Below are 12367 nucleotides of genomic sequence, written 5' to 3' on the forward strand. Positions count from 1 at the left end.
TACAGTCTTTTGGTGGTGGGAATGGTGTTTATGTACACTCCTAATAAAGTGTAGTCATTTAAACCACTATTCAATTGATATGAGAGGGGGAAAATTGATCATATGTCTAGAACTTTTAAAACACAGACCGAGTCTTTTTAATACATAGGCTGAGTCTTTGATATGTTGACTCTCTCAAAAGCTTAGATGAGGGAGAACAGAAGTAACGGTGGCACCGCTATATCCAAGATGCTGGGTATTATACAGCAAACCCTAACAAAGGGACTTTTCAAAGTTAACCCAAATTACCAAATAATGTGATGATAAAAATAACTATCCATTGTCTTCTTGAACCCTAAGACAGCAGGAATTTCACATTTCTACTGTAGAGCCTATATTTCCTCCAGTCATGGAACCTTAGGGTGGGGCCCATGTTCCTGCATGCTTCTCTCAATTCAAATCAAATAATATTGCATCTGCGGATCACAACCTAATCAATGAAATGAGTGCCACCCCAGCAAGCTTCACTTCAGACTGTGTCCAGAGACTTCAGGTGTGGAATGACAACCCTTCAGCTTCATCATTCGGGTGAGACTTTTCCTTTCATAGTGTTCTCTAATTCCATTCCAGGTGTTCCACTCCCCAATAAGGTCTCCAAACCTAGATATAGACCAGGTCCCCTGAGACAGAGCATATGTTCACATGTGTCCATAAACCAGGGAAAAATATATACCTGAAAGCAGAAGTACACAAAAGTCTGCAGAGAGTGACCCTCCCAACACTTCATCTGCACTATTCCAGCCTGGTCAATGATTGTTGAACAATTTGTTTGGCTTTGTATGTTAACTCTCTTTTCAGCCACCAGATTACAGATGCCAGCATGATGCCGACCAGACTTCCCTGGACTGAGGACACTACCAATGTGTCCTGGAGCTCTGCTTCTCCAGAGACCCACCCTATTAGGGAAAGAGAGAGGCAGACTGGGAGTATGGATTGACCAGTCAATGCCCATGTTCAGCGGGGAAGCTACTACACAAGCCAGACTTTTCACCTTCTGCAACCCACAATGACCCTGGGTTCACATCCCAGAGGGATAGAGAATGGGAAAGCTATCAGGGGAGGGGATGGGATATAGAGACAGGGTGGTGAAAATTGAGTGGAGTTGTACCCCTCTTATGCTATGGTTTTGTTAATGTCTCCTTTATTAAATAAATAAATTAACTGAAAAAATTCTCCAAGTGTCTGATTGTCAGAGAAATGCAAATAAAGACACAATGAGATACCACTTCACTCCTGTGAGAATGTCATACATCAGAAAAGGTAACAGCAGCAAATGCTGGAGAGGTTGTGGGGTCAAAGGAACCCTCCTGCGCTGCTGGTGGGTATGTCAATTGGTCTAAACTTTGTGGCGAACCGTCTGGAGAACTCTCAGAAGGCTAGAAATGGACCTACCCTATGATCCTGCAATTCCTCTCCTGGGGATATATCCTAAGGAAACCAACACACCCATCCAAAAAGATCTGTGTACACATATGTTCTTGGCAGCACAATTTGTAATAGCCAAAACCTGGAAGCAACCCAGGTGTCCAACAACAGATGAGTGGCTGAGCAAGTTGTGGTATATATATATAAAATGGTATACTACTTAGCTATAAAAAATGGTGACTTCACCGTTTTCAGCTGATCTTGGATGGACCTTGAAAAATTCATGTTATGTGAAATAAGTCAGAAACAGAAGGATGAATATGGGATGATGTCACCTTCAGGCAGAAGTTGAAAAACAAGATCAGAAGAGAAAACAAAAGTAGAACCTGAACAGGAATTGGCGTATAGCACCAAAGTAAAAGACTTTGGAGTGGGTGGGTGGGGACAATACAGATCCAAGAACTATGACAGAGGACCTAGTGGGTGTTGTATTGTTATATGGAAAACTGGGAAATGTTATGCATGTACAAACTAGTGTACTTACTGTTGAATGTAAAACATTAATTCCGCAATAAAGAAATTTAAAAAAATAAACATGGATATAAGATCTCTGTAGCAACTCTTCTGGATTTTCTAGCTGAAGAGGCATGCTACAACATTAATTTCTTAACAGTCATTCCATTTTGGTCATTTCATTGGGGGTTTAATGGTTTATAATCTAGTTGTTAACACATGGGTACAATTTCTTTTTTTAATTACTTAATTTATTTATTCATTTAAAAAAGGAGACATTAACAAAACCATAGGATAGGAGGGGTACAAGTCCACACAATTCCCACCACCAGATCTCTATATCCCATTCCCTACCCTGATAGATTTCCCATTCTCTATCCCTCTGGGAGTATAGACCCAAGGTCATTGTGGGATGCAGAAGGTGGAAGGTCTGGCTTCTGTAATTGCTTCCCTGCTGAACATATGTGTTGAGTGGTCAATCCATACTCCCAGGCTGCCTCTCTCTTTCCTTAGTAGGGTGGGGCTCTGGGGAAGCGAAGCTCCAGGACCTAATGGTGAGGCTGTCTGTCCAGGGAAGTCTGGTTGGCATCATGTTAGCATCTGGAACCTGGTGGCTGAAAAGAGAGTTAACATACGAAGCCAAACAAACTGCTGACCAATCATGAACCTAACGGCTGGAATAGTGCTGATGAAGTGTTGGGGGTTCTCCATTTTGTATATAGCTAGTAGGCATATTTTAGACAGACATGAGTGGCCTAGACATCAACTAAATCCCTCTTTCCATTGTTACTGGTCATCTCTATCAGGAACAACAAAGAAGACCCCCCATAGGACCTTGCCCTCAACTTGGATCAACAATGGTAGAGAGAATGTACCATCCTGAGAAGGGAGGATGGACAACATACTCTAGGCTACATCTGAGGAAGATGTGTTGATATTGGGGCAGCTGGAATGTTCCTACTCATGACCACAGATTTGAGCTTGGATCTATAGGGATGTAGAGGTCACATAGGCTCTTAAGCTGAATATGGGCCCCAGACCAAATCAAATCAATGGGGTTTACAGTCAGAAATATTTATACCTCTCCCCCATATTAGGGAGCTACTCTCTTCCCTGATCCAGCTTTCTGTCCCTTTTCCAGCCATGACATCACCTCCTCAGATAATAACTTGAATCTACCTGCATATCAGATTTCAGGCTCAGAGGGAAAAAAAAAAACCTAGTACAGCTACAGGCTTTTTGAAATCATAATAATTTGTATACACCACAGACTCTACAGGCCAGCCTCATTGTGAAGCTCTTGGCTGGCCACTGCATGACTGGCTTCCAGAATATCTCCAAAGATCAAAGCACCATGTGTGTCTTTATTCCATGAGTGGGCTTGAAGATGTATGCATTTCTAGTCCTGAGACATGCCCCCTCCCCAAGAGCCTAAAGTACAGAGGAAGTAAGAGGTTTTGCTTTGGGTTAATGGGATAGGTCATCTAGGTAGAAGTTTCCTTGCCCATGGCCCATATTTGAACCCTTGGTACCTATACTATAGTATTACGGCATTGGAGAGATGTTGGTTTTGTGGTGTCTTTCTTTCTTTCTTTTTCTGTTTTATCCTTGCAAGTACTCTAAGACTTTATTTAAAATATTTGTATTTGTTTATTGCTGGACACAGAGAGAAATTGAGAGTGGATGGAGATAGAGAGGGATAGAGATAGAGAGATACCTACAGCTCTGCTTTACCACTCATGAAGCTTCCCCCTGCAGGTAGTGATATCTTTCTTTCTTTCTTCCTTTCTTTATTTTATTTTTAATTTAAAAAGTTGGCATGGAGCAATAAAGCCCCAACAATGACAAAATAATAATAATTTATTATTTATGTTTTCTTCACCACACCAGGCTGTATTTTTAGATAGTGGGAGAGGGAGAGAAAGAAAGAAAGTGATAGAGATAGAAATAGAGATAGATGATAGATAGATAGATAGATAGATAGATAGATAGATAGATAGATGATAGATAGAGAAGAGTAACAGCAACAAAGTTTTCTTCAAAGTGGTGAGGTCTGGGTTCAAACCTGGGCCATTCATATGATAAAGGAATACACTGTCCAAGTGAGCTCTTTTGCTGGCCCATGAGCTTCTATTCTTCTATTCTCATCTAGATCAAGACGTACTCCTTATGTCCTTATTTCCACCAACAAATATGCATCTTCTTCTGAGATCATCTGTAACACTCTTCTCTCCTTTTTACGGAACCCAACTCCAACCAGAGGGATGTGAAAGATCAGCTGTGTTGATTTGCAAAACCTTTAGCTAGTCACTCCTCTCTGGAGCAGAGCCATTCAGCCTTAAATAATGCCTCTCGTGCTCAGGCTAAAATGTGATGTGTGTGTGTGTGTGTGTGTGTGTGTATGTGTGTGTTAAATGTTTTGTATGTTCTTATCAGTGTGAGGTGGGTGACTGGTCTGGCTTCCAACAAAAAAAAAACAGGTTTGTTGAAGAAAAGCAAGAATAAATAATACTCATGATCCAAATGTGTATTTAAATGCTGAAATGGTGCCCAAGCTTTAAATTTATTGAGGTGATCTGTCATTGAATCATTTTATGTAAGCTTTATTTAGTTTCAAAGAATCAGTGCCAATAAATGTATACTTAAGGCAAATGTGTGAATAGCAGCATTTCCAGTTGATAGAACAGGTGAGCAGAAACCTTTATCTGAGTTCAGTCTTGCCGAGTTATGCAGCCCATGAGTTAAGCCAGCATGATTGCAGCTATGCAGGACCTACACTGCTAGATGGATTAATTCAGCAAGCATCCACTGAACTCACAGTATATGTGAAAGCCTTGTGTTTGGTGCTATTGCCTAAGTAAGCTTGATTACTTGTATCTCCTTAATGAACTCATTAATTTTTCCAATAAGATTTGTCCTCTTCATTTGAAGCAGAGTAGAAAGTCTACACCAATTTCTCCTTCAAGGATATTGCTTGAGATCTGACACTAAAGTGACCAAGCATGATGGTGACATGGTGATGAGCACAGGTGCATTTTAGAGTGACCAAGATGCCCCATGGATGCAGACCTACCAAATGGAGGAAGTGTAGCATTTCCTCCCTCCCTACCTGAGCTGCCACTGGCCTGTGACCACCCTGAATTTAATTATCCTAGGGAATTCCTTTCACAGTCTCACACTACTGCTGCTGATCCTGGGATTTGTATTGGTTTGCCACTGGAGTACCTCCACCTTGGGTTAGCACACCAAGCAGAGAAGCATTTACTCTCCGTCCATCAGTGGTGAACTGGAAACCCTCCTTGGAGTCTGCTTCAGATGGCTCACAGCCAGCTCTGTTATCTGAGTTTCCTCAAGACCAGGGCTTGGATCAAAAAGAAAGGACATCGGCTCCAGAAGCCTTGCAGGCACACATGCGGGGATGAGTTTGCTGGAGGTGTGCAGCAGAGGGAGTGTAAATCTGCCAACTAGCTGGAAATGAATACAAATCAGCCCTCATTTGTATTCATTGATTCTTTGAGCAAGGAGGTTGGAGAGGCTACAGGGTGCTGTGCACTCCAGACAGAGAGGGGCGGGAGGTGGGTGGGAAGCAAAAGCCTTCGCTATGCTGCAAACTTGGAAGTGAACTCTGGCACATGAGTTGCATATTGAGTCTTGGTGCCTCCCTCCATGAGTTGGGATCATTAGTAACTATCTGCTACAGAAAGGTTGTGTTCTCATGAATCAGACAGGTCAACTCTTGGACCTCAGACCCCACTGTTTGCTAGATCTGAAGCAGTCTATCTACACCAACAGACCTCTATTTCCTTATCTGCATAATGGGGATATATCATTCAAAATAATTATTTATGGAGGACGTTAACTGAAGCAGGGCATACACAGAATTTAACATAGATCTTGGCACATAGTGAGCTCTATAGAAGTTCTCATCAAAATTATTCTATCATAGGATTGTTGCAGGTAACAAATAAAACTGTATTTTTATGTGATGCAGCCACATGGAACAATCATAATTATATATGAATAAAAAAATACATGGCGGAGTTAAAGGGTCACTGATATTGGGCTGTACTCAGCAATATATTGAGACCATAATATGCATCTGTCTTTAGACTGATGGAATTTTAGAGCAGAGCTGATCGAATTTTGTTGCTTTCTTGGAAGGAGTACTGGAGCACAGTGAAATAGAGTGGCTTGCCAATATGTAGAGCAAATTCAGAGCAGATTGAGACTTGCAGTGCGATCTCAGGGCTCCGAATATACTTGTGTTTCCATTGCGATATGCTGAATTTTGCATGTGATGAAGTCAAGGTTGGAGAGATGAAATGAGTCACCTTTTGTAAGAGGTAGATCTAGGAATTGTCTTTCTGGAATTGTCTAACAGTTTACATTATGGTATACTTTGCAAATGCCAAACACTGTTGTTAATGCCTAATGTTTTTAAATCAAATCTTTTCATCCTCCTTATGAGTTACTGTTAGAAACATCATTCTTCTGCAAATGTGGAGATAGAAAGAAGCTAGAGAGGCCCTATGAATTGCTCAAGGATACACTGTAGGCACTGCATGAAAACTGTTGTCTTACTCTCCACAGTCCTCTGACTTTCCTGTCCTGAGCTTCTTACTTCACTCTCTCCCCAGGGACCTGTAACTTTGAGCTAACCAACTCTGACCCATAAAAGGATCAGTGCTAGCACCTGATGCTAAGGCATCACTAGATCTGAGGACAGGCCCATGGTACCATCTTGGACTACATATTGGTGTCACACTAGAGCCTAAGATAGCTTTGTCCTTGGCACTCTAGGACAACCAATGCCGAACCAGCATGACAGCAGAGGCCTGCAGACTGGGGCATATGGAGCCCAGGTTTTAACAACAATCCAAAAAGAAGCAATGGTAGGAAATGGGGACTTGCTCTTCTCCCCATGCCCTTTCTGGATTCTCCAACTCTCTGTGAAATACTTGCTAAATACATTGCCCCTTTTGTACTGATTAAGTGTTCTTGGGTTATGCAAGGGCAGTGGAGAGGGCCCTTCTAAGAAATTTGGGGCTTTGGGTTAGTCAGGGATGTAAAGTGCTTGAAATTTTGATTGTTCTATTAAAAGAGATGTGACTTTATTTGTTCAGTAAGAAGTTCTATGAAATAAGAGCAGGGGCATTTAATGAGAACTCAGGATGCTCCAGGAACAGTATTAAATCATTTATGTAACTTAACTCCTTTAATCTCTGGAACACGAATGGGTAAAGACCACATTATCCGTGTTTCACACACACAGTGACTGAGTCCCTCAATGTGAAATCAATTGACCAAGATCACAAAACTATGGAATGACCAATCCAGCCTTCAGAATCAAGATTTCTGATAGCAAAGGGTTTTCCTTCCCTCAGTAACACACAGCCAAGTTTGAAATATAGAGGGAGAATGATCAACACAAGAATGAATGTGTATGTGTTTTATATAGAGGCTGAACTAAATGCAGAGTATTATGCCTTTAAGAGAGAAAGCTAGTGGCAGAAGCTGTACACAAAATGGAGAAGAATCACACTGAGATTTGGAGTTTGCCAGATGAACTTGGCCAAGTCAATTTTCTTTTTAGACTAGAGAGCAGCCCAGCTGGAAAACTGGGCATATAGCACATGATTTTTTTTTTCTTAGAACCAAATCTCATAAGCAAGCCAGGCTTTGTTCCTGGGAAGGAAATGTCCAGAAAATTAGAGGCAGGAAGGGTCCTTTTCTAACCTCAAAATCCATTCCAAGGCTATGAGAGCATTGTGCCAGAATGCAAGACAATTAGCAAACCCTAAAACTGGTGGTAGGTTCTATCCTGGGTGAGGTCTGTTCTGGAGCCAACATCTGCTGCATTACCTTGGCGAGTCAGGGCAGAAGTGGTGCCAGATCTGCTGCCCACAAGCTTCATTTCAGGGGATTTGGCAGGACTCTGCTGGCCCTCCTTAACCCCCCCCAGGAGTGTATGGTGCATCTCTTTGGGGCAAGGAGCAGCCTAAAGGCCCCAAGTGACCCTGTAATCAATGGGACGGTTGCCAACAGAAGCTCTTGCCTATGAACACTGACCACAGCCAAGACAATAAGATCATCATAACAAATAGGATGGCAGTGGACATGGAACATATTAGAATGCCTTTGCTACAAGGTGTATGCAACATATTCAACAGAACTAATATTAGCTCCTGTCAATGACTGAGTGGGGACTCAGTGCCAGTCCAACTTTCTAAATGCTTTTTTGCACAGGATCTCAATAAGCCTCTGCACCTACACAGAAAGGAAGTGTCACTACATAGTTCATATTTACTGGTAGGAAACTGAGGCTGGGAGAGGCCAAATCAATAGACCAATGCCATGCAAGTGGGAAAGTTAGAGGTATAATGAGACTCAGTCTCAAACCTGAAAATGACTTACTTTTCTTTCTCTCTTCCTTCCTTCCTTTCTTTTTTCAAAAGATTTATTTAAGGAGATAGCACAGTAGTTATGAAAAAATACTTTATTCCTGAGGTATAAATGGTCCCAGGTTCAATTTCCAGCATCACCATAAGTTCCAGTTGAGCACCAACATAAGTTCCAGTTTGGACTAGGGCACCAAAGTAAAAACCGTGGGGTGAGGGTGAGGATGAGGGTGAGGGTGGATGGTGGATATTTGGCTTCACAGGGTGGGGGTAAGTGAGTGGGTGGGCGGTATGGGACACAGTCTTTTGGTAGTGGGAATGGTGTTTATGTACACTACTATTAATTTGTAGTCATATAAATAACTAATTAATATGAGAGGGGAAAAATTGATTGAATGTCTCAAACTTTTTAAAGCACAGACTGAGTCTTTTTAATATACAGGCTAAGTCTTTGATATGCAGACTCGCTTAAAAGCCTAGGCCAAGGAGAACAGAATCAACTGGTGGCACAGCTATATACAAATAATGTCAAACGACATAAATTGTGGTGATGTTGTGTTTGATACAGCAAATCCTAACAATTTCAAAGTTAACCCAATTGCCAAATAATGTGATTATAGCAATAACAATCTATTGTCTTCTTTTTTTTTATTTAAGAAAGGATTAATAAACAAAACCATAGGGTAGGAGGGGTACAATTCCACACACTTCCCACCACCCAATCTCCATATCCCACCCTCTCCCCTGATAGCTTTCCCATTCTCTAGCCCTCTGGGAGCATGGACCCAGGGTCATTGTGGGTTGCAGAAGGTAGAAGGTCTGGCTTCTGTAATTGCTTCCCCGCTGAACATGTGTGTTGAATGGTCAATCCATACTCCCAGTCTGCCTCTCTCTTTCCCTAGTAGGGTGGGTCTCTGGGGAAGCTGAGCTCCAGGACACATTGGTGGGGTCTTCAGTCCAGGGAATCCTGGCCAGCATCCTGATGACATCTAGAACCTGGTGACTGAAAAGAGAGTTAACATACAAAGCCAAACATATTGTTGAGCAATCATGGACCCAAAGCTTGGAATAGTGGAGAGGAAGTGTTAGGGGGGGACTCACTACAAACTCTAGTGTACTTCTGCTTTCAGGTATATATTTTGCAGTAGTTTACGGATACGTGTGAACATGTCCTCTCTCTCACAGAAACTGGTGTATATCTAGGTTTTGAGACTTTGTTAGAAAGTGAACCACCTGAGATGGAATTAGACTATACTATGAAAGGAAAGGTCTCACCCGAGTAATGAAGCTGAAGGGTTGTCATTCCACAAGTGAAGTCTCTGAACACAGTCTGCAGTGAAGCATGTTGAGGTGGCCATCGTGTTGGTTAGGTTGTGATCGGCAGATGCAATATTATTTGGTATGGATTGGGAGAGGCATACGGGAAAGTGGGCCCTATTCAATGGTTCCAGGACTGGGGGAAGTAGAGGCTCTATATTGGTGATGTGAGGTTCCTGCTGTCTTAGGGTTCAAAAAGACAATGGATAGTTAATGTCATCATCACATTATTTGGTAATTGGGTTAACTCTGAAAAGTCCTTTTGTTAGGGTTTGCTGTACAGTACCCAGTATCTTCTATATAGCTGTGCTATTCGTAGCTTCTGATATACTTGATCTAGGATTTTGAGAGAGTCTGCATATCAATTACACAGTCTATATATTGAAAAGATTCAGTTTGTGTTCTGAAAAACCTCGAGATATACAATTAATTTTCCCCCTCGCTTATTAATTAGTGATTTATATGACTACATTCTACTAGGAGTGTACATAAACACCATTCCCACCACCAAAAGACTATGACCCATCCCTCCCACCCACTCCCACCCCCCACTGTCCCAGGAAGCTGCATGTCTACCCCTCACCACAGGGTTTTTTCTTTGGTGCCCTAATTACAATTTGGTCAGGTCCTGCTTTTAGTTTCCCTTTCAGATCTTCTTCCTCAACTTCTGTTGATGAGTGGGATCATCCCATACTCATCTTTATCTTTCTGACTTAGCTCACTTAACATAATTCCTTCTAGCTCTATCCAAGATGGGTCAGAGAAGGTGGGTTCATTGTTCTTGATAGCTGCATAGTATTCCATTGTGTATATATATCACAGATTTCTCAGTCACTCATCTGTTGTTGGGCACCTGGGTTGCTTCCAGGTTTTAGCTATTATGAATTGTGCTGCTATGAACATAAGAGTACACACCTCTTTTTGGTTGGGTGTTATGGAGTTCTTGGGGTATAACCCCAGGAGAGGAATTACTGGATCATATGGAAGGTCCATGTCTAGACTTCTGAGAGTTTTCCACACTGCTCTCCACAGAGGCTGGACCAATTTACATTCCCACCAGCAATGTAAAAGGGTTGCTCTGTCCCCACAACCTCTCCAGCATTTGTTGCTGCTGTCCTTTTTGATGTATGCCATTCTTACAGGAGTGAGGTGGTATCTTAGTGTTGTCTTAATCTGCATTTCTCTGATAATCAGTGACCTAGTGCAGTTTTTCATATGTTTGTTAGCCTTTTGGATCTCCTCTGAGGTGAATGTTTTGTTCATATCCTATGCCCATTTTTGGTTGGGGTCATTTGTTTTTTTGGTGCTAAGTTTGCTGAGCTCTTTATATATTTTGGTGATTAGTTTCTTGTCAGACGTATGGCATGTGAAGATCTTCTCCCATTCTGTGAGGGGTCTCTTTGTTTAATAGTTTCTTTGGCTGTGCAGAAGCTTTTCAATTTGATGTAGTCCCATTGGTTTGTTTCTGCTTTAGTCTTCCTTGCAATTGGGTTTGATTCATCAAAGATGTCCTTGAGGTGTAGGTTGGAAAGTGTTTTACCAATGTTTTCTTCTAAGGATTTGATTGTTTCTGGTCTGACATCTAGGCCTTAGATCCATTTGGAGTTGATTTTTGTTTCTGGTGAGATAAGGTGGTTCAATTTAATTCTTCTGCATGTTACAACCCAGTTTTCCCAGCACCATTTATTGAAGAGAGCCTCCTTTTTTCATTTAATACTTTGGGCCCCCTTATCAAAGATTAGATATCCATAGGTGTGGGGATTTATCTCTGGGCTTTCAATTCTGTTCCACTGGTCTGTGTGCCTATTTTTGTTCCAGTACCATGCTGTTTTGATGATGATGGCTTTATAATATAGTTTAAGGTCTGGGAGTGTGACGCCTCCATTTCTGTTTCTTTTCCTTAAGATGGTTTTGGCAATTCTAGGTGTTTTCAGGTTCCAGATAAATGATTGTAGTGTTTGTTCTATTCTCTTAAAGAAGCTTGTTGGAACTTTGATGGGTATTGCATTAAATTTGTATATGGCTCTGGGGAGAATATTCATTTTAATGATATTTATTCTTCCAGTCCATGAGCATGGGATATCTTTCCACTTCTTGGTATCAGTTTCTATGTCCCTGAGTAGCGACTCATAGTTTTCAGTATACAAGTCTTTCACTTCTTTGGTCAACTTTACTCTTAGGTATTTGACTGATTTTGCTGAGACAGTAAATGGGAGTGAATTCTGGATGTAGTCTTTTTCAGCTTTATTGTTTGCATAAAGAAATGCTACTGATTTTTGTACATTGATTTTGTAGCCTGATACCTTGCTATATTGCCTAATAACTTCCAGTAGTTTTCTGCTGGATTCTTTAGGTTTTTCTATGTATACTATCATATCATCTGCAAATCGTGAGAGCTTGACTTCTTCCCTTCCAATCTGTATTCCTTTGACTTCTTTCTCTTGCCTGATTGCTATGGCAAGAACTTCCAATACTATATTGAAGAGTAATGGTGACAGTGGACAGCCCTGTCTAGACCCCGATCTGAGGGGGAATGCTTTCAGCTTCTGTCCATTGAGTATGATGTTGGCTGTAGGTTTGCTATATATAGACTCCACTGTCTTGAGGAATTTCCCATCTATTCCCATTTTTTGTAGAGTTTTGAGCATGAATGGGTGTTGGATTTTGTCAAAGGCTTTCTCTGCATATATTGAGATAATCATGTGGTTTTTGACTTTGCTTTTATTGATATGGTG

The sequence above is a fragment of the Erinaceus europaeus genome, chromosome 4 (genome assembly GCF_950295315.1).
Source record: "Erinaceus europaeus chromosome 4, mEriEur2.1, whole genome shotgun sequence".
NCBI lineage: Eukaryota > Metazoa > Chordata > Mammalia > Eulipotyphla > Erinaceidae > Erinaceus > Erinaceus europaeus.